Source organism: Biomphalaria glabrata, chromosome 13 (genome assembly GCF_947242115.1).
Source record: "Biomphalaria glabrata chromosome 13, xgBioGlab47.1, whole genome shotgun sequence".
Lineage (NCBI taxonomy): Eukaryota > Metazoa > Mollusca > Gastropoda > Planorbidae > Biomphalaria > Biomphalaria glabrata.
In genome coordinates, this window is record NC_074723.1 from 29,307,318 (window position 1) to 29,320,818 (window position 13,501).

At 32.4% G+C, this 13,501-nt stretch overlaps 1 long non-coding RNA gene across 1 annotated transcript; it reads right to left on the reverse strand.

The window, feature by feature from the left end:
- On the reverse strand, nucleotides 1–12,900 carry LOC129922537 (uncharacterized). The gene is made up of 3 exons (XR_008774551.1): nucleotides 12,795–12,900; nucleotides 6,583–6,727; nucleotides 1–2,562 (listed from the first exon to the last, which is right to left on the reverse strand). It is a non-coding gene; the product is annotated as an uncharacterized LOC129922537 (long non-coding RNA).
- Between the last annotated feature and the right edge of the window lie 601 nt (nucleotides 12,901–13,501).

Here is a 13,501-nt window from a genome sequence, read left to right on the forward strand (position 1 = left end):
AAAAAATAAATAAAATTTTGATTCATGAATAAATAGAAAATATTTTTAATTTACATGTTTTAGGCGTTCCTTTAGATTGAAGGTGGTAAAGCTTTACATTGAAGGCCCCAGGTTTTTTCAGGTCAATAATTGGTAGCTGTCTATCCCCATGTACAACGATGTCCTAGGATGTAATCATCATCTTTTTTGAAGTAACATCTGTATTATATAAGATAAGGAGATGTACTGACCTGAGCTCAACTGCATGCACATGCTTTACATGCAGATCAAGCCTGGTCACTGTCTCTCACTCTCTCCCCTTTTAAATCTTAGATCTATGTAATATAGATCTAGACTTTTTTTCTTTATTCTTTTACAAAATTACATCATAGCCCTAACCATCCCCCTTACAATGGTGGGGGATGATAGAAGGCAGGGAATCATTGAGACAACAGACTGCAACACAGACCAGGCAGTCATTTTAAACATTTCTAAACATAAACAAAAGATTTTAGTAATTTTAATAATGAATACATTTATATTCATTTAAAAACAGAAGTTGAAATAAATAAATTAAACATGACAGTGTAGTTCCACTAAAATGATATTTTTCTTGAAAGGATGGATTACTTATGATTTTAAAAAAGCAAATGACAGCTGATGAGAGCTATATGCACACTATATGGTGAACACAGTTAGATTTAAGTGACTTGAGAAATATTAACAACAAATACATTTAAGGACTTTTTTCATAGTGGTTCAAAAATAGGCTAAAAAAAAATGTAACCAAACAAGTTGAGTGTTGCTAGTTGTTTAAAATACATGTGTCATGGCTAAAATTAAAGAAATGGTGGTAAGGAATACGCTAAAAAAAATGTAATCAAAACAAGTTGAGTGGTTGCTAGTTGTTTAAAATACAGGTGTCATGGCTAAAATTAAAGAAATGGTTTTCTCATTTGCTTACAAAAACTTAAAGATCAACAGTAAACACTAACCAGTCTACATGATATAGACATTTTTTTATGACATATAACTGATAAATAACACTGCTGGAAAACTTTAAACTTGTTTATGTGTATATTTAATGGTAATAAATTTGTCTAGTAAAGTAAAGTTTCCCCTTTCAGACCTTGTGATCTATGGGGCAGATGATGTTAAGGTCATCTGTTTCTTTAGCCAATGATTAACAAGCAGGGTGTTATGTGGCCAGCACAATGACCAACCGCCTTTACTTTCCCCAACTTAAGTCAGGTACCCATTAGAGTTGTGTGTCTACATGTATATACATATATATGTTTAAATAAATAAATAATTGAATAATATAAATATATATATATATATGAAGATGAAAGTGTATCACAAAAAAAAAATTAAATAAGTACATATTTAAGAAGATTTTGATATTTTCAAACATACATTTGGGTAAAAAGAAAAATATTTTTCTGAAAATTTAACTAATTAATAAAGTTGCGTTAAATAACTAACATCATTATCTTCAAATAAAACATGCTTTCAGTATTTTTCTCTATTAAATGAAGTAATTTAAAGCTTCAAACATTACAAAACATTACAATTTAAAAAAAAATAATATTCATGTAGTAACAATATAGTAAAATTAGATACTTAAATACCTTGTTTTAGTATCTATTTAACACAACTAATAATGAAAATAATGAACTCACTCAGAACATTGAGTAGCTAGATGATTAAAAATACAACTAAAACAACCAACAGACTCAATCTATACCAGTTTGCTACCACACTTCAGGATGCATTCACTTTATATACCTCTATAACAGACAAAGAGTACCTCCAATTATAATTACAAAAGTTACAAATTATTGTTTTCATTATCACTTTGCGGGACAGGTAAAAACTTAGCTTTACAAAATTTTCTTTTCACAATATTACATATCTGAACTCTGAAATACAGTACAAGAATTATTAATATAAATATGATAACACAAATTGCTGGGACAAAAATATGTAGCCAACTGATTCCAGAGTCTCCATGCATGACACTGTCAGTGACATTGTTCTTAACACTAGTTTGTGGAGAATCAGTGGTCATGTCCTTTTGTGAAGTAGTGAAGTCTGTAGCATTCTCAATGGAATAGTTGGAAATACATTTAAAATAATTCTGTTCTAGAACCACTGTCATGTTTAGTTTCGGACAGCAAATGGTATCATCATTTGCCTGACACTCTCGACCAATGTGCTTATTAGCCTTATGGGTACAATTAGAACATGGCCAGCATTCATCTCTACTGTATCCAAGATAGCAGCCATTACCACACAGAATTACAGTGTCAGTATCCCTAGTGCAATTGATGATTGTAACATTACAATAGTTTTCATTAAATTCCAAATGATACTTAGTACATGGCTTGCAAAAGTCAAGGCTGTGGGCAACCTTATCATTGAATGTATTCATTTCACAATTTTGACATCGACCATCTTCCAATTTTTGCCCTTTGCCACAAGTTTTTGTTTGTAAAGGAGAACATCTGACACCATCAAGAGATGCTAGTCCAAGGCCAAAAAGTATGACCACTGCGGTTAATGCTTTAAGGGCCATAGTTTCTGAAAAATATTAAACATTGATATTGTGAAAATTGTTTTTTTTTCCCAGCATGTGTATATGATATTTCTGAACACTTACATTATGGACCATCCTTTAAGAAAGAGAGTTTTTCATGCCCTTTAAACAAAACCTCCGATAAGATGAAAGAGAATTACAACTAGATTTTGAAATGTCACTACCCCAAAGTTGGTGCAATAAGTAGTAAACCCCATTATCCATATTTAGTGAGCTAAATTCAAAACATGGGTTTAAGAGTGAATCAACTCAAGCTTCAGCTCACCTAGTAAGTACAGTCTATCACTGAATTATGTTCGAGGCAGTCAATATTTGATTTGCTTGATGCAAGCAGTCATTCATTAGACACCTAGTCTATAACACAGTTAGTGTTAAGTCAGTCCAAAAAGTTTCTCTATAACTAAGTATTGATCTATATAGAATATATTTCTGTGAAGTATGTAATTAACATGACATAAGAACTTGTGAATGAATCTATATGGATTATTTTGATTATTCTATATGTCAAATAATAAATGTTTGTCCATTACACAAAGAGTTGCTCAGTCATTTACAGTACCCATGTCTGAATGTTAGATGCAAATTACATTCAAACGGTCACCCATCTTAACAAAGCCTACAAATACAATCTTAAACATGAACCTAATGTCACACATATAAATGAAGTGGTTACAACTGTTCACATAATACAATGGAGTACTTAACCTAACTAATTTCTGCGATATCACAAAACAACTTCGTAAAATAAGAACAGATTAGCATATTGATTCACATGTATGTATGTAAGTTTGTATTTTTTAGAGAATTAAGTTTGATGATTTGATAAAACAAAACAAGTTTTAAAAAAACAAGGTTACAAAGACAGTTTGTGTAGAAACACAAAATCAAAATCGGCCCCCGAAGCGGTCCACCCAGGCAGGTAAAAAGACAAGTTTCAATATTTTCAGAAAGAATATCAGAATGAAATTCTATCAAAGGCAAAAGACAGAGAAGAATATAGAAAGAAGGTTGACAGATCTTGTATGGTGCCCCAACAGCCCAAGAGATAGGTAAAAGTGAAGTTAGATTGAACCTGGCCTAACTGATTTCATATAATGATTATCTTATTGATCTAATTGTTTGGTCTAGGGTCAATCTTTTATTCAAAGCCTCATAAAAAAAAAAAAACATTTCGTAAAGAAATCCTTAATTAAGTGTCTTTTAGATGGTGTACTACACTATAGTTCACACAATAATATGAAAAACTACTTATTAAATTAATTGTTGTATAAATTATGTTCCACTTATATACATATTAAAAAGATTTTTTTCTCTTTGAAAAAAATAGTACAAATTTTTTTGTAAATGTAGCAAATAGTATGACAGAACTTACATAACTTAGCAATACATTAAAAAAAAAAAAAAAAATTTTTTTTGGCAAAAAATCTAAAACATAAATGTGTTAAAAATATGGTAAATAGTCATCTCCCTTACTAAATAGCCTCCAGTGTTTGTTACTATTAATAGTGAATAGTTGTAAAAATAGTGTATTTTTATGAAAAAACTGCTTCCATAGTTGATTTTAAAAGTTAAATTTTTCACTTTCAGAAAAAAAAAAAAAAAAATAGGTGCTGCATCAGAACTTTGAATCGCCTAAAATGTCATGATGTCGGATTTTCAATATCTTTTCTAGTTTACGAGATCTAAACAGGACGGATGGACAGACATTCCACACAAAACTAATAGCATCTTTTCCCCTTTCGGGGTCCACTAAAAATGAAAAGGGAAAAAAAAATATATTCTATATCTAAAACTACTAGAGATGTATATCTGATACTAGCCCTAAAATGCCCTAGATCTAGTCTACAATGATTCTATCGTTATCCAGATCATTTATCGCGTAGGACGTAATCATCATCCTTTTTGAAGTAACGTCTGAATTATATGATTTTGTCCATTTTATTATATTAATATAATCTAGATATGCATAATTATTCTTTATACCAATAATCTACTAGCCTAGTACATTAATGGAGATGAGGTGGATCTAGAAGTAGAAGCATTCCTAGCCTTCCCAAACTGTTAGCCCTCTCGTTTCCTCTGATGCCACAGTGTGATGGAATCCATTGCATTACCACACGTACTTGATATTTCCTTTTGCTCCACACACACCATCCTTTTTGCCAGTTGGGCAGGCCATGTCTCTAAACTCTCAAGAGCTTGCAAGCAGGAAAGTGAGTCTGTAAAGAGGATTACATTGACCGGTGCCACAGTTCTTTCCTCAATATACTGTTCAATGTGCTCTAGGGCGCTTTTGATTCCTTCCATTTCCGCAACATATTTGTTTTCTCCTGCACATGGACCTACCAGTTTGTTGCTTTACTTTCTGTTACATCAGGGAAATTGATTACCACTGCATAGCCCAAATTTGTTCTTGGACTTCTCTCATTGATCCATCCGTATAACCCTTATAAATATAAATTAGATTAATTCCTAGACTACTTCAATTAGTAGATTTAGTCTAGATTGAGAACTAGATCAAGTAGATCTAGACACTCTAGAAATTAAGATTTAGAATCTATAAAAGTATAGAGGTACATCTAGAGTATATAACTTAATATATTGTATACATATATTTAAGTAATAATAATATATAGTATAAATAGTAATAATATTAATAAGTAATATATTATTATTCTTAAATTAGAATGACATCAATAACATGATATAGCATAAATTTAGGTACCCATTTTTTTAATATAAAAACTGAATTTAAATAGATTTAGCCCTACATATGATGGAATTATTGTATAGATCTATGACGTTATATTTTAAATGTTTTGATGAAGATTTAAGGTGCTGACAACTTGTAATATTTTTCAATAAAGCTGAAATGAAATTAAATAGATCTAAGCCTACATCTAGTGAAATGACAGATTTGTAATGTTGTATGTTATAAGTTTTAAGCCTAAATCTAGTGTAATGTTGTGTGTTATGGGAGTTAAGCCTAAATCTAGTGTAATGTATGTTATAAGACTTAAGCCTAAATCTAGTGTGCCGGAGGATACACGCAATAAACAACTTATGTCTTTATAAAAAAGAAATATTCACAAATATTTATTCAATTTAATAGAAATATATACATGACTGTCTGTCTCTAATCTAGCATCAAGATTAAAGGGATGAAAGCCAAGGTCAATGAAGCTGACTGACTGGTTCAAGAAATGAGTGAAACTGCGGCAGCGGGCTGGGAGGAGTGTGAGGGGAGGTGTAGAGGAACATACGTGGACAAAGAAGAGATATTCTTTGATCGGGAAACAGTAGATTGACCAGAGACTGATGATATCCAGGTGGCAATTTTACAGTAACAGGGCAACATGCGTTGCGCAATCAGACAGGAACTCTTGGCGCTGATGAAGGTCATGCTTTGAAGTGACCATCAGTGCTTGCTTACAGTGAACTTTTAATGTCAATACAGGGAACTTTTAATTTTAATAGGAGTCTTTAGATCTCTATCAGCATCTTCTTTGCTTGTTCACTAAGGACCATAGTTGTGTCATTATTCTTAGAAATTTTAAAGATATTCTGACGTAACTTCAAGTTATTTTTTAGATTTATCTGTATATTTTATTATTAATTTTATTAATGTGCTCATAATTATAAGACATTTCAACAAACTTAAAGGACAAGTTTAATCTTAAGTCTTTAAAAAAAACAACACTTTATTATATTCATTTTTTTAAAAATTCAAATTCAAAATAATTTGGTTCTTCTTTCTGAAACAAAACAAAAATTAATACACCGTATATTTTATATAAATATATGGTAATACAAGATACCGTATTAAGAAATTTATTAATATTTTTAAGAAATATAAAATGCGAAGACATTTGTATACAATAAAGTACCTGTGTGTGAGAGAATAAAGTACCTGTGTGTGAGACAATAAAGTACCTGTGTGCGAGAGACTACTGTTTATGACTATGACTATCACTAAAAATTAAAACAATAAGTTCATATATTACCTAAAGTCTCTATACTTCTGCTATCAATGCTTGCTTTGACTTTGGGTTAGGGTTAGTAGCTATTTGTAGAAATCTCTTTCACTTTTTCCAAACAAATATTACAAGTCATATCCTTACTCTTATGAATATGTCACTGTTTGCAAGCCTAATAAGAGAGACATAAATATATACAATTAAACAATAACATGAAAATATGCTATAATATAACTATTTCTCTACATGATTTCTTATTTCATACGCATATCTTTGAAAATAAGAACTGCTAAAAGTATAAATACAAATTATGTGTGGAAATGGGAAATGTTTTTAGACCGACAAATACAAAGAGAATATACTGAGTTGAATGAATAACTTTTACACAGGATGGTACTGGCCACATGATGTTCCTGCGGCCTGAAGTTAAAGAAGTGTAAGAACTCCACATACTATTTATAAGCAGAAATTAACCTAAATTATAATTATATAAAATTGTTAACACCCTGAAAATCAATATTATTTAATAACACTAGTAGTTCAGTTCAATAGGATGATGAACACTTCCTCGTCCTTACAGTACAGGCTACATTTGATGGACATTTATGGTTTCTTACACATTAAAGATATTCTTTAAAAAAAGAAGATAATTACAGTAAATCGTACGCTACTGAATGTTCTCTTATTACTTACTTGATAGGATCTAGAGGATTAGGCCTTTGAATGCCACATACAGTACACGTGCTGCCGTGCAAATATGGGCAGTCCTTCGCACAATCACCTGTTTCATTGTGCGGACATACTTTAAAATAAACAGATTGAGTATTCTGGGTAATGTTATTCATTTTTTAAGATGTCTGAGAAGAGACTGGTAATCAGCTGGACATGAGAGTATGTCTGTTTTATAGGGGCTCGGACAATAAACGTGAGGGCGGGTCTTTCCTGGTTGCAATGTTTTAGTTGGCTGTAAATATTGGTGGGAGGGAAATTTAGTTGACCGTGGTGGACCTGTTATGTTTCAACAATAGAAGTAGCATCTATTTTCTTGAGGTGTCTGGAAATTTAGGCACTGGAATTTTACGTGTCGGGTAATTGGGCACCTGGAAATTTAAGCACCTGTAAATGGTGAACTTTTTGACAAGGCAGAAAATTAGGCACTATTTAATAGCAACCTTAATTTTGAAGATAATTAATTTGTTTTAGCTAATATTTTATCCTTAGGCAATGGGCTATTGGTGACGTTGTCAAAAATACCAACTATAACAATTTTAATAGAACTTTTAGGATTCAAAAGAAAAGCTGACTAAACGAAAAAAAAAAAGGACAATCATGAGAATGCTGGGAAAAATCACATTATATAATTTGCACATCACAGTATTCATGGGAGCAGAGGTAAAGATAATTCCCACTTACTGCTTCACCTCCACCACCAACCCTTTAGATGTAAAAATTCAGCAACTTCTAAATCGTTAGTAAACGTAAAGTCAAGTTTGAGTGTGGGGTAGTTAATGTTACCACTTCAGCCCCCACCACCAATTTTATAGAGCAAAGGAATATGATGATAGATACATACTTGGATGGGAAAGTGTTGGCGATAAATACAATCACCCTCTCCCTATCTACCTTTTTGGAAGGGGGTGGCGCACTTTTGAAAGGGTATGGGGTGGGGCGGTAAAAAGTTGATGATGATCAACATGTAGACCCAAATTCTTTTGAGGTAGCCGCAAATAACATACCGGCAAATAATATTACATTTTAAATAAAACGTTTTGAGTGTATGACTGTTCCGAATGTCGATATAGTCGATTGTGAGTCAGAAAGAATAAATTCATATTTAGGTATTGCATCACAAGTTGAATTTACTCTTTTAAACGCATAGTAAATTAGTTTTATGTTGAAACTTTAACTACACACATCTTTACTTATAAAAAACGGTGTGAGTTTTTTTTTAGTTTAGTAAATCTTTCCTCATTGGTTGTGTCCCCCTACTTAGGTACCGCATAGAAAAGACAGACATCAATGACGCGCAGCTGGCCAAAGGATTTCGGTACACCTTCTCACATCTTTATGTCATCTCAGACTTTGTTAGCTAACCTTTATTTCCCCCCTTGACTTCTAAGACTTTGTTTCATCTCTCATCATGTTCTCTTCCCTCCCCTCCCCTCCCTAGTCTTGGGATTGTCTGTTTCTCCCACCTATAGCTCCCCTCTCCATTTTTTTTGGTTGTTGCGTGATGTATATAATCAAGTGATTACCATTGAATAGGCCCCATTACCTTGCATTCACAACTGCTCGATATTGGATTTACATTTCTTCATTTACAATTGTTTCAACATATGATTTATTTTTTTTACCTTGCTGTCTTGATTAAGTTGCGCGAAATCTTAAGTTTTATTTGTGTTTATTGGACTTAATTGTTACTTATCTGTACCTAATATTTTGATTAATCTGAATCTGTGCGATATCTTAATTTTATTAGTAGACTATTTATTGAATTTAAAATTCAATTACCTATTTCGGTTCACCTACGCAATATTTGAGTTTTAATTGTATTAGTGAACTTTCATTTTATCTACTTAATTCAAACCACCTGCGCGATATCGGTTCTTAGGGTTTTATTTCTATTTATAGACTTCATTGTTTTGCAAACTAATGGCGGGCTGACCTATTGCTCATACCTGTATTGTTGGCGATAATGAACTAATGGACAGATTGGAGGTGAGAAAAGAATTTTAGAATTTATCAGCGTTGTTACCTCACCTAGAAGCTGATGTAGTATTGGAGTGGTGTGCTAAAAGGCGACTTCTAAAAAACGAATTATGTTTCGAGAATTGCAACATCCCTGCTCTTAGGTACGTGAGAGTAATATCGCAATAGTTTGTGCAATGAGGATATGTTTTCTAGTTTGCTTGTAATGATTGCTGATAATTACCCATGACTTTTTAGTCAAATTTAACACATTGTCTGCAAGTGATCACTGTCAATTATTTTTTTCCCTGTGTCTGTTTTCGGCGGTAGCTTCGATTTGGATACCGATATAAAAAATTGAAAAGAAAGCGCGCTGCTGTTTTTTTTGCGTTTAATCTAGGCATCAACACAAAAAAAAATAAATCCTGTTTAAAGTTAAAGAGCTCACTAAGAATTGAATCTAATCTAATTGTAAAAATTCATTTAAAACCGCTACCTTTTCTCATAGACTTTTATTAGGCACTATTATTTACCCGTAAAGCCGAAAAAAATATTAATAGCAGTTTTGTTTATACGTTTATAGAAAACAGGGAGACATTATATTATACAGAAGATATATTTTTGATTTATTAAATATTGTCTCCTCTACCCGCTTTGGCTAAAGATAAACGTGTAGAGGAGACATAGCCTAACCCTAACCCTAATCTATTTGTAAAAATTCATTTAAAACCGCTACCTTTTCTCATAGACTTTTATTAGGCACTATTATTTACCCGTAAAGCCAAAAAAAATATTAATAGCAGTTTTGTTTATACGTTTATAGAAAACAGGGAGACATTATATAATACAGAAGATATATTTTTGATTTATTAAATATTGTCTCCTCTACCCGCTTTGGCTAAAGATAAACGTGTAGAGGAGACATAGAGGCTGGACCAAGACTTTAATAGAGGCTGGTTCGTGAGCCATAATTGTAGACTATTTAGACTGTATCACATCAAAAATATGGGCTCATTTACCTCTAATGCTATATACGCCTTATTATCGTTACAAAACCGTATGTCTTTATCCTACTATCATTCGTTTGACTATATTACCGTATTGTTCTACATGTTCTGCATCAACTAGTAAGGTTTTGCTATCACTGCGCCGCTCCAGGCCCGGATACCCCTCTCGACACCCCCTAAAGCCGCTTCTGGATATTTCAACTAGATTCTGTTCCTCTACCGTTTTAATAAATTGCACTGCAGTTGCGTGGTGAAAAGCCGGTAACTTTGCCTGTCTGGTCCCAAGTCCAGAATGAGAAAAGAGGAGGGCCTGCATTAATTACCACATTTTCACCACAATTGCTTAATTAACCAGGTAAGTACATAAAAAAAAATATCTTTAAAAAAATGAACATATATGGAAAATCATGAACGGTAATTAATTTTATAATCGGTGACAAAAAAAATGTAATAAAAACGGTATTCTTAGGTTACTATGATATACTTCACAATTGTGAAAAGAAAATAAATATATTAAGACATAACTAGCACACACACACAAGGTGACAAGTAATAATACAGAGCATCAGCAAATTAAAAAAAAAAAAAGAAACAGGATAATTTTTTAAAAATTATATTACAATATGTCAGAGTAAAACATTATATAATTATTATAAACAAACGGTATAAAAATTATCTATATTCCCAATAGTCAGTTGTGAAATGTAGATCTATATCTATGTTTTGTTTTAACAAAATAGATCTTCATTCTCTAACACAATATTCATGAACAGAGAAGGACTCTGGAAGATTATGTCAAAGTATGGCTGTCCACGAAAATTTATAACCATAGTGAGACTATTTCATGATGGCATGAAGGCTCATGTCCAAGAAAGTGGAGAATCATCAGAGCCCTTCAAAGTATCAAACGGGGTAAAACAAGGCTGTGTCCTAGCACCTACACTGTTCAGTATCATGTTCTCTACTATGCTGACATTTGCATTCACAGATAGAGAAAACATCGGGATAAATTTAACATACAGATTTGATGGTGGCCTATTCAACCTGAGGCGACTCAAAGCAAAATCAAAAACAAATTCAGCAGTAATCAGGGACTTGCTTTTTGCTGACGACTGTGCCCTAAATGCCTGCTCTGAAAATGATCTGCAGAGCATTGTCATTGACTTCAAGAGGTGCTACCCATGAGACCAAGTAAAACATGAAACCCGAATTTCCAAATTTTACAAACCCTGAAATCACAAACCCCAAACTTTACCAACCCTGAAACGTACCCCATATAATTTAAGCACCAAAATTTAACGAAAGAAGAACAGTAGTAAATTTCTACCTAGATCTATATCATAATATGCCCCCCATTTTTTAAATATGTAATTAGTAAGAGTTTGTGTGTATTTATTGATAAAACTTGTGATACAAGTTAAGAGGATTTAGTACAATTTTATATTAACAATGTTTGTATACCCCCCCCCCCCCCCCGCCCAAACACACATTTTAAATGTTGTTTCTCTCTTAACATTTTTTCCCTCATTACTCCTTTGAAGCAGCCTACTATAGACTTTAATCAACAATGATCAAACTGATTCCATCAATGTACATGCATGGACCAGTAAATCTATTGCAACAAGATAAAATTGATTTCAGATTTAGTCCAGATTTACTCCAAAATGAACATTTATATTTTGTTTCTAATATTTTAATGTAGACCTAGATACTCCAGCATGAATAACCTGCCTTGTGTGCAGCCAAACATTCCGGGCTCACATAGGTCTCATCCGCCACATGAGGAGGCATAGAAACCCAGTCCCAGTGCCAAGCCCTCAGCCCCCTGGATGACAAAGTGGTCATCATCGAACCACGTTGGATGAACTATATTTTACTATATGTACTGCCTAGTAGTTGCCATCATGGTGGTTGTTTGTAAATATGCCAGCGAAAACATGATCATACATGATCAAGCCCTCAGCTCCCTGGATGACAAAGTGGTTATCATCGAACCACGTTAGATGAACTATATATACTGCCTAGTAGTAGCGGTTGCAATTATGGCGGTTGTTTGTAAATATGCCAGCGAAAACATGATCATACCCTATCATCTACTAAATTAAATAGATATAGAATTTAAGAAATTAAGTAATCAAAGTAATAAAAATAGCAAATTTACATAATCAAATTTTATCAAAGCCGTCCCAATGCCACTAGTCTAGGCTCTAATGAAATGGCAATGCCTTGTAATTGTATTTCTGTTCAAGTAACCATTGACTTGAAGTATTCAACTTAAATTCAAGTTCAAAAGTTGTAATTTACTAATTAGTAATTTACTAATTTAGCTTTGCTCTAAATCTGAATGAAGATTTACTATTTAGATTATGATGATGAAGGCGAAGGATTTAAACTTATTTAAAGTAAATTAAAGTTAAAGTCTTCTCTTGTAAATTTGTATTATTATTGAATTGTATTTCGCGGAGATAAAATAGATATCTTCTAGATCTATATTTACAGTAGATCTAGATAATCTACTGACTCTTAGATCTAGTCTAGTATTACCAGATCTAGTAATGACTCAGCTAACTTTGAACGCTTCTAGACTCCAGATTTAGATTTACATCTAGCTAGACTGCTCCGTATCAGTTTTGCAAATCGCGGAAATAATAATCTCATTGGCTAAACAAGGCTTAAGACCTAAAGGTCATGGTCATGCGTCATAGTCATAGTAGTTTTAATAATTCGACTAAAACATATTTAATAATACTAATTCTATATACTTACGAATCTATATCGTTACGAATTCAAATATTTTAGTATTAATAAACTGAAAAAACTGTTAAAGAATTTAGTCTAGATCTTCATAGCCCTATAAATATACAAATAGTAGCAGGACAGATAAAAAAAAAAAAAGACATAGTTGTGTCTGCTGATTGAAACTCACACAAGCGCAGCGAACGAAATTTGATTAGAGCTGATTCATTCTGGAAGAAGTAGTGCTTCATTAATTTTAAACAAAAGTTAAAGTGTTTCTTTTGCAATGAAACCGTGGAAATGAAGTACTTTAATATATTCAACAATGCTGTTTGTAAGATGTCTTAATGTAGGAATTGAAAAACAAAATAATGTCCCTTTTTTTTTTTAATGAGAACCATAGACATAAATAAATATAGACTGTCTGATTAAAGAGTTTTATGAAACGAAAATTTGTGACTTGCAATTTTGTGTACTTTATTATACAGAATTTATGAGCAGTATAAAAGTTAAGT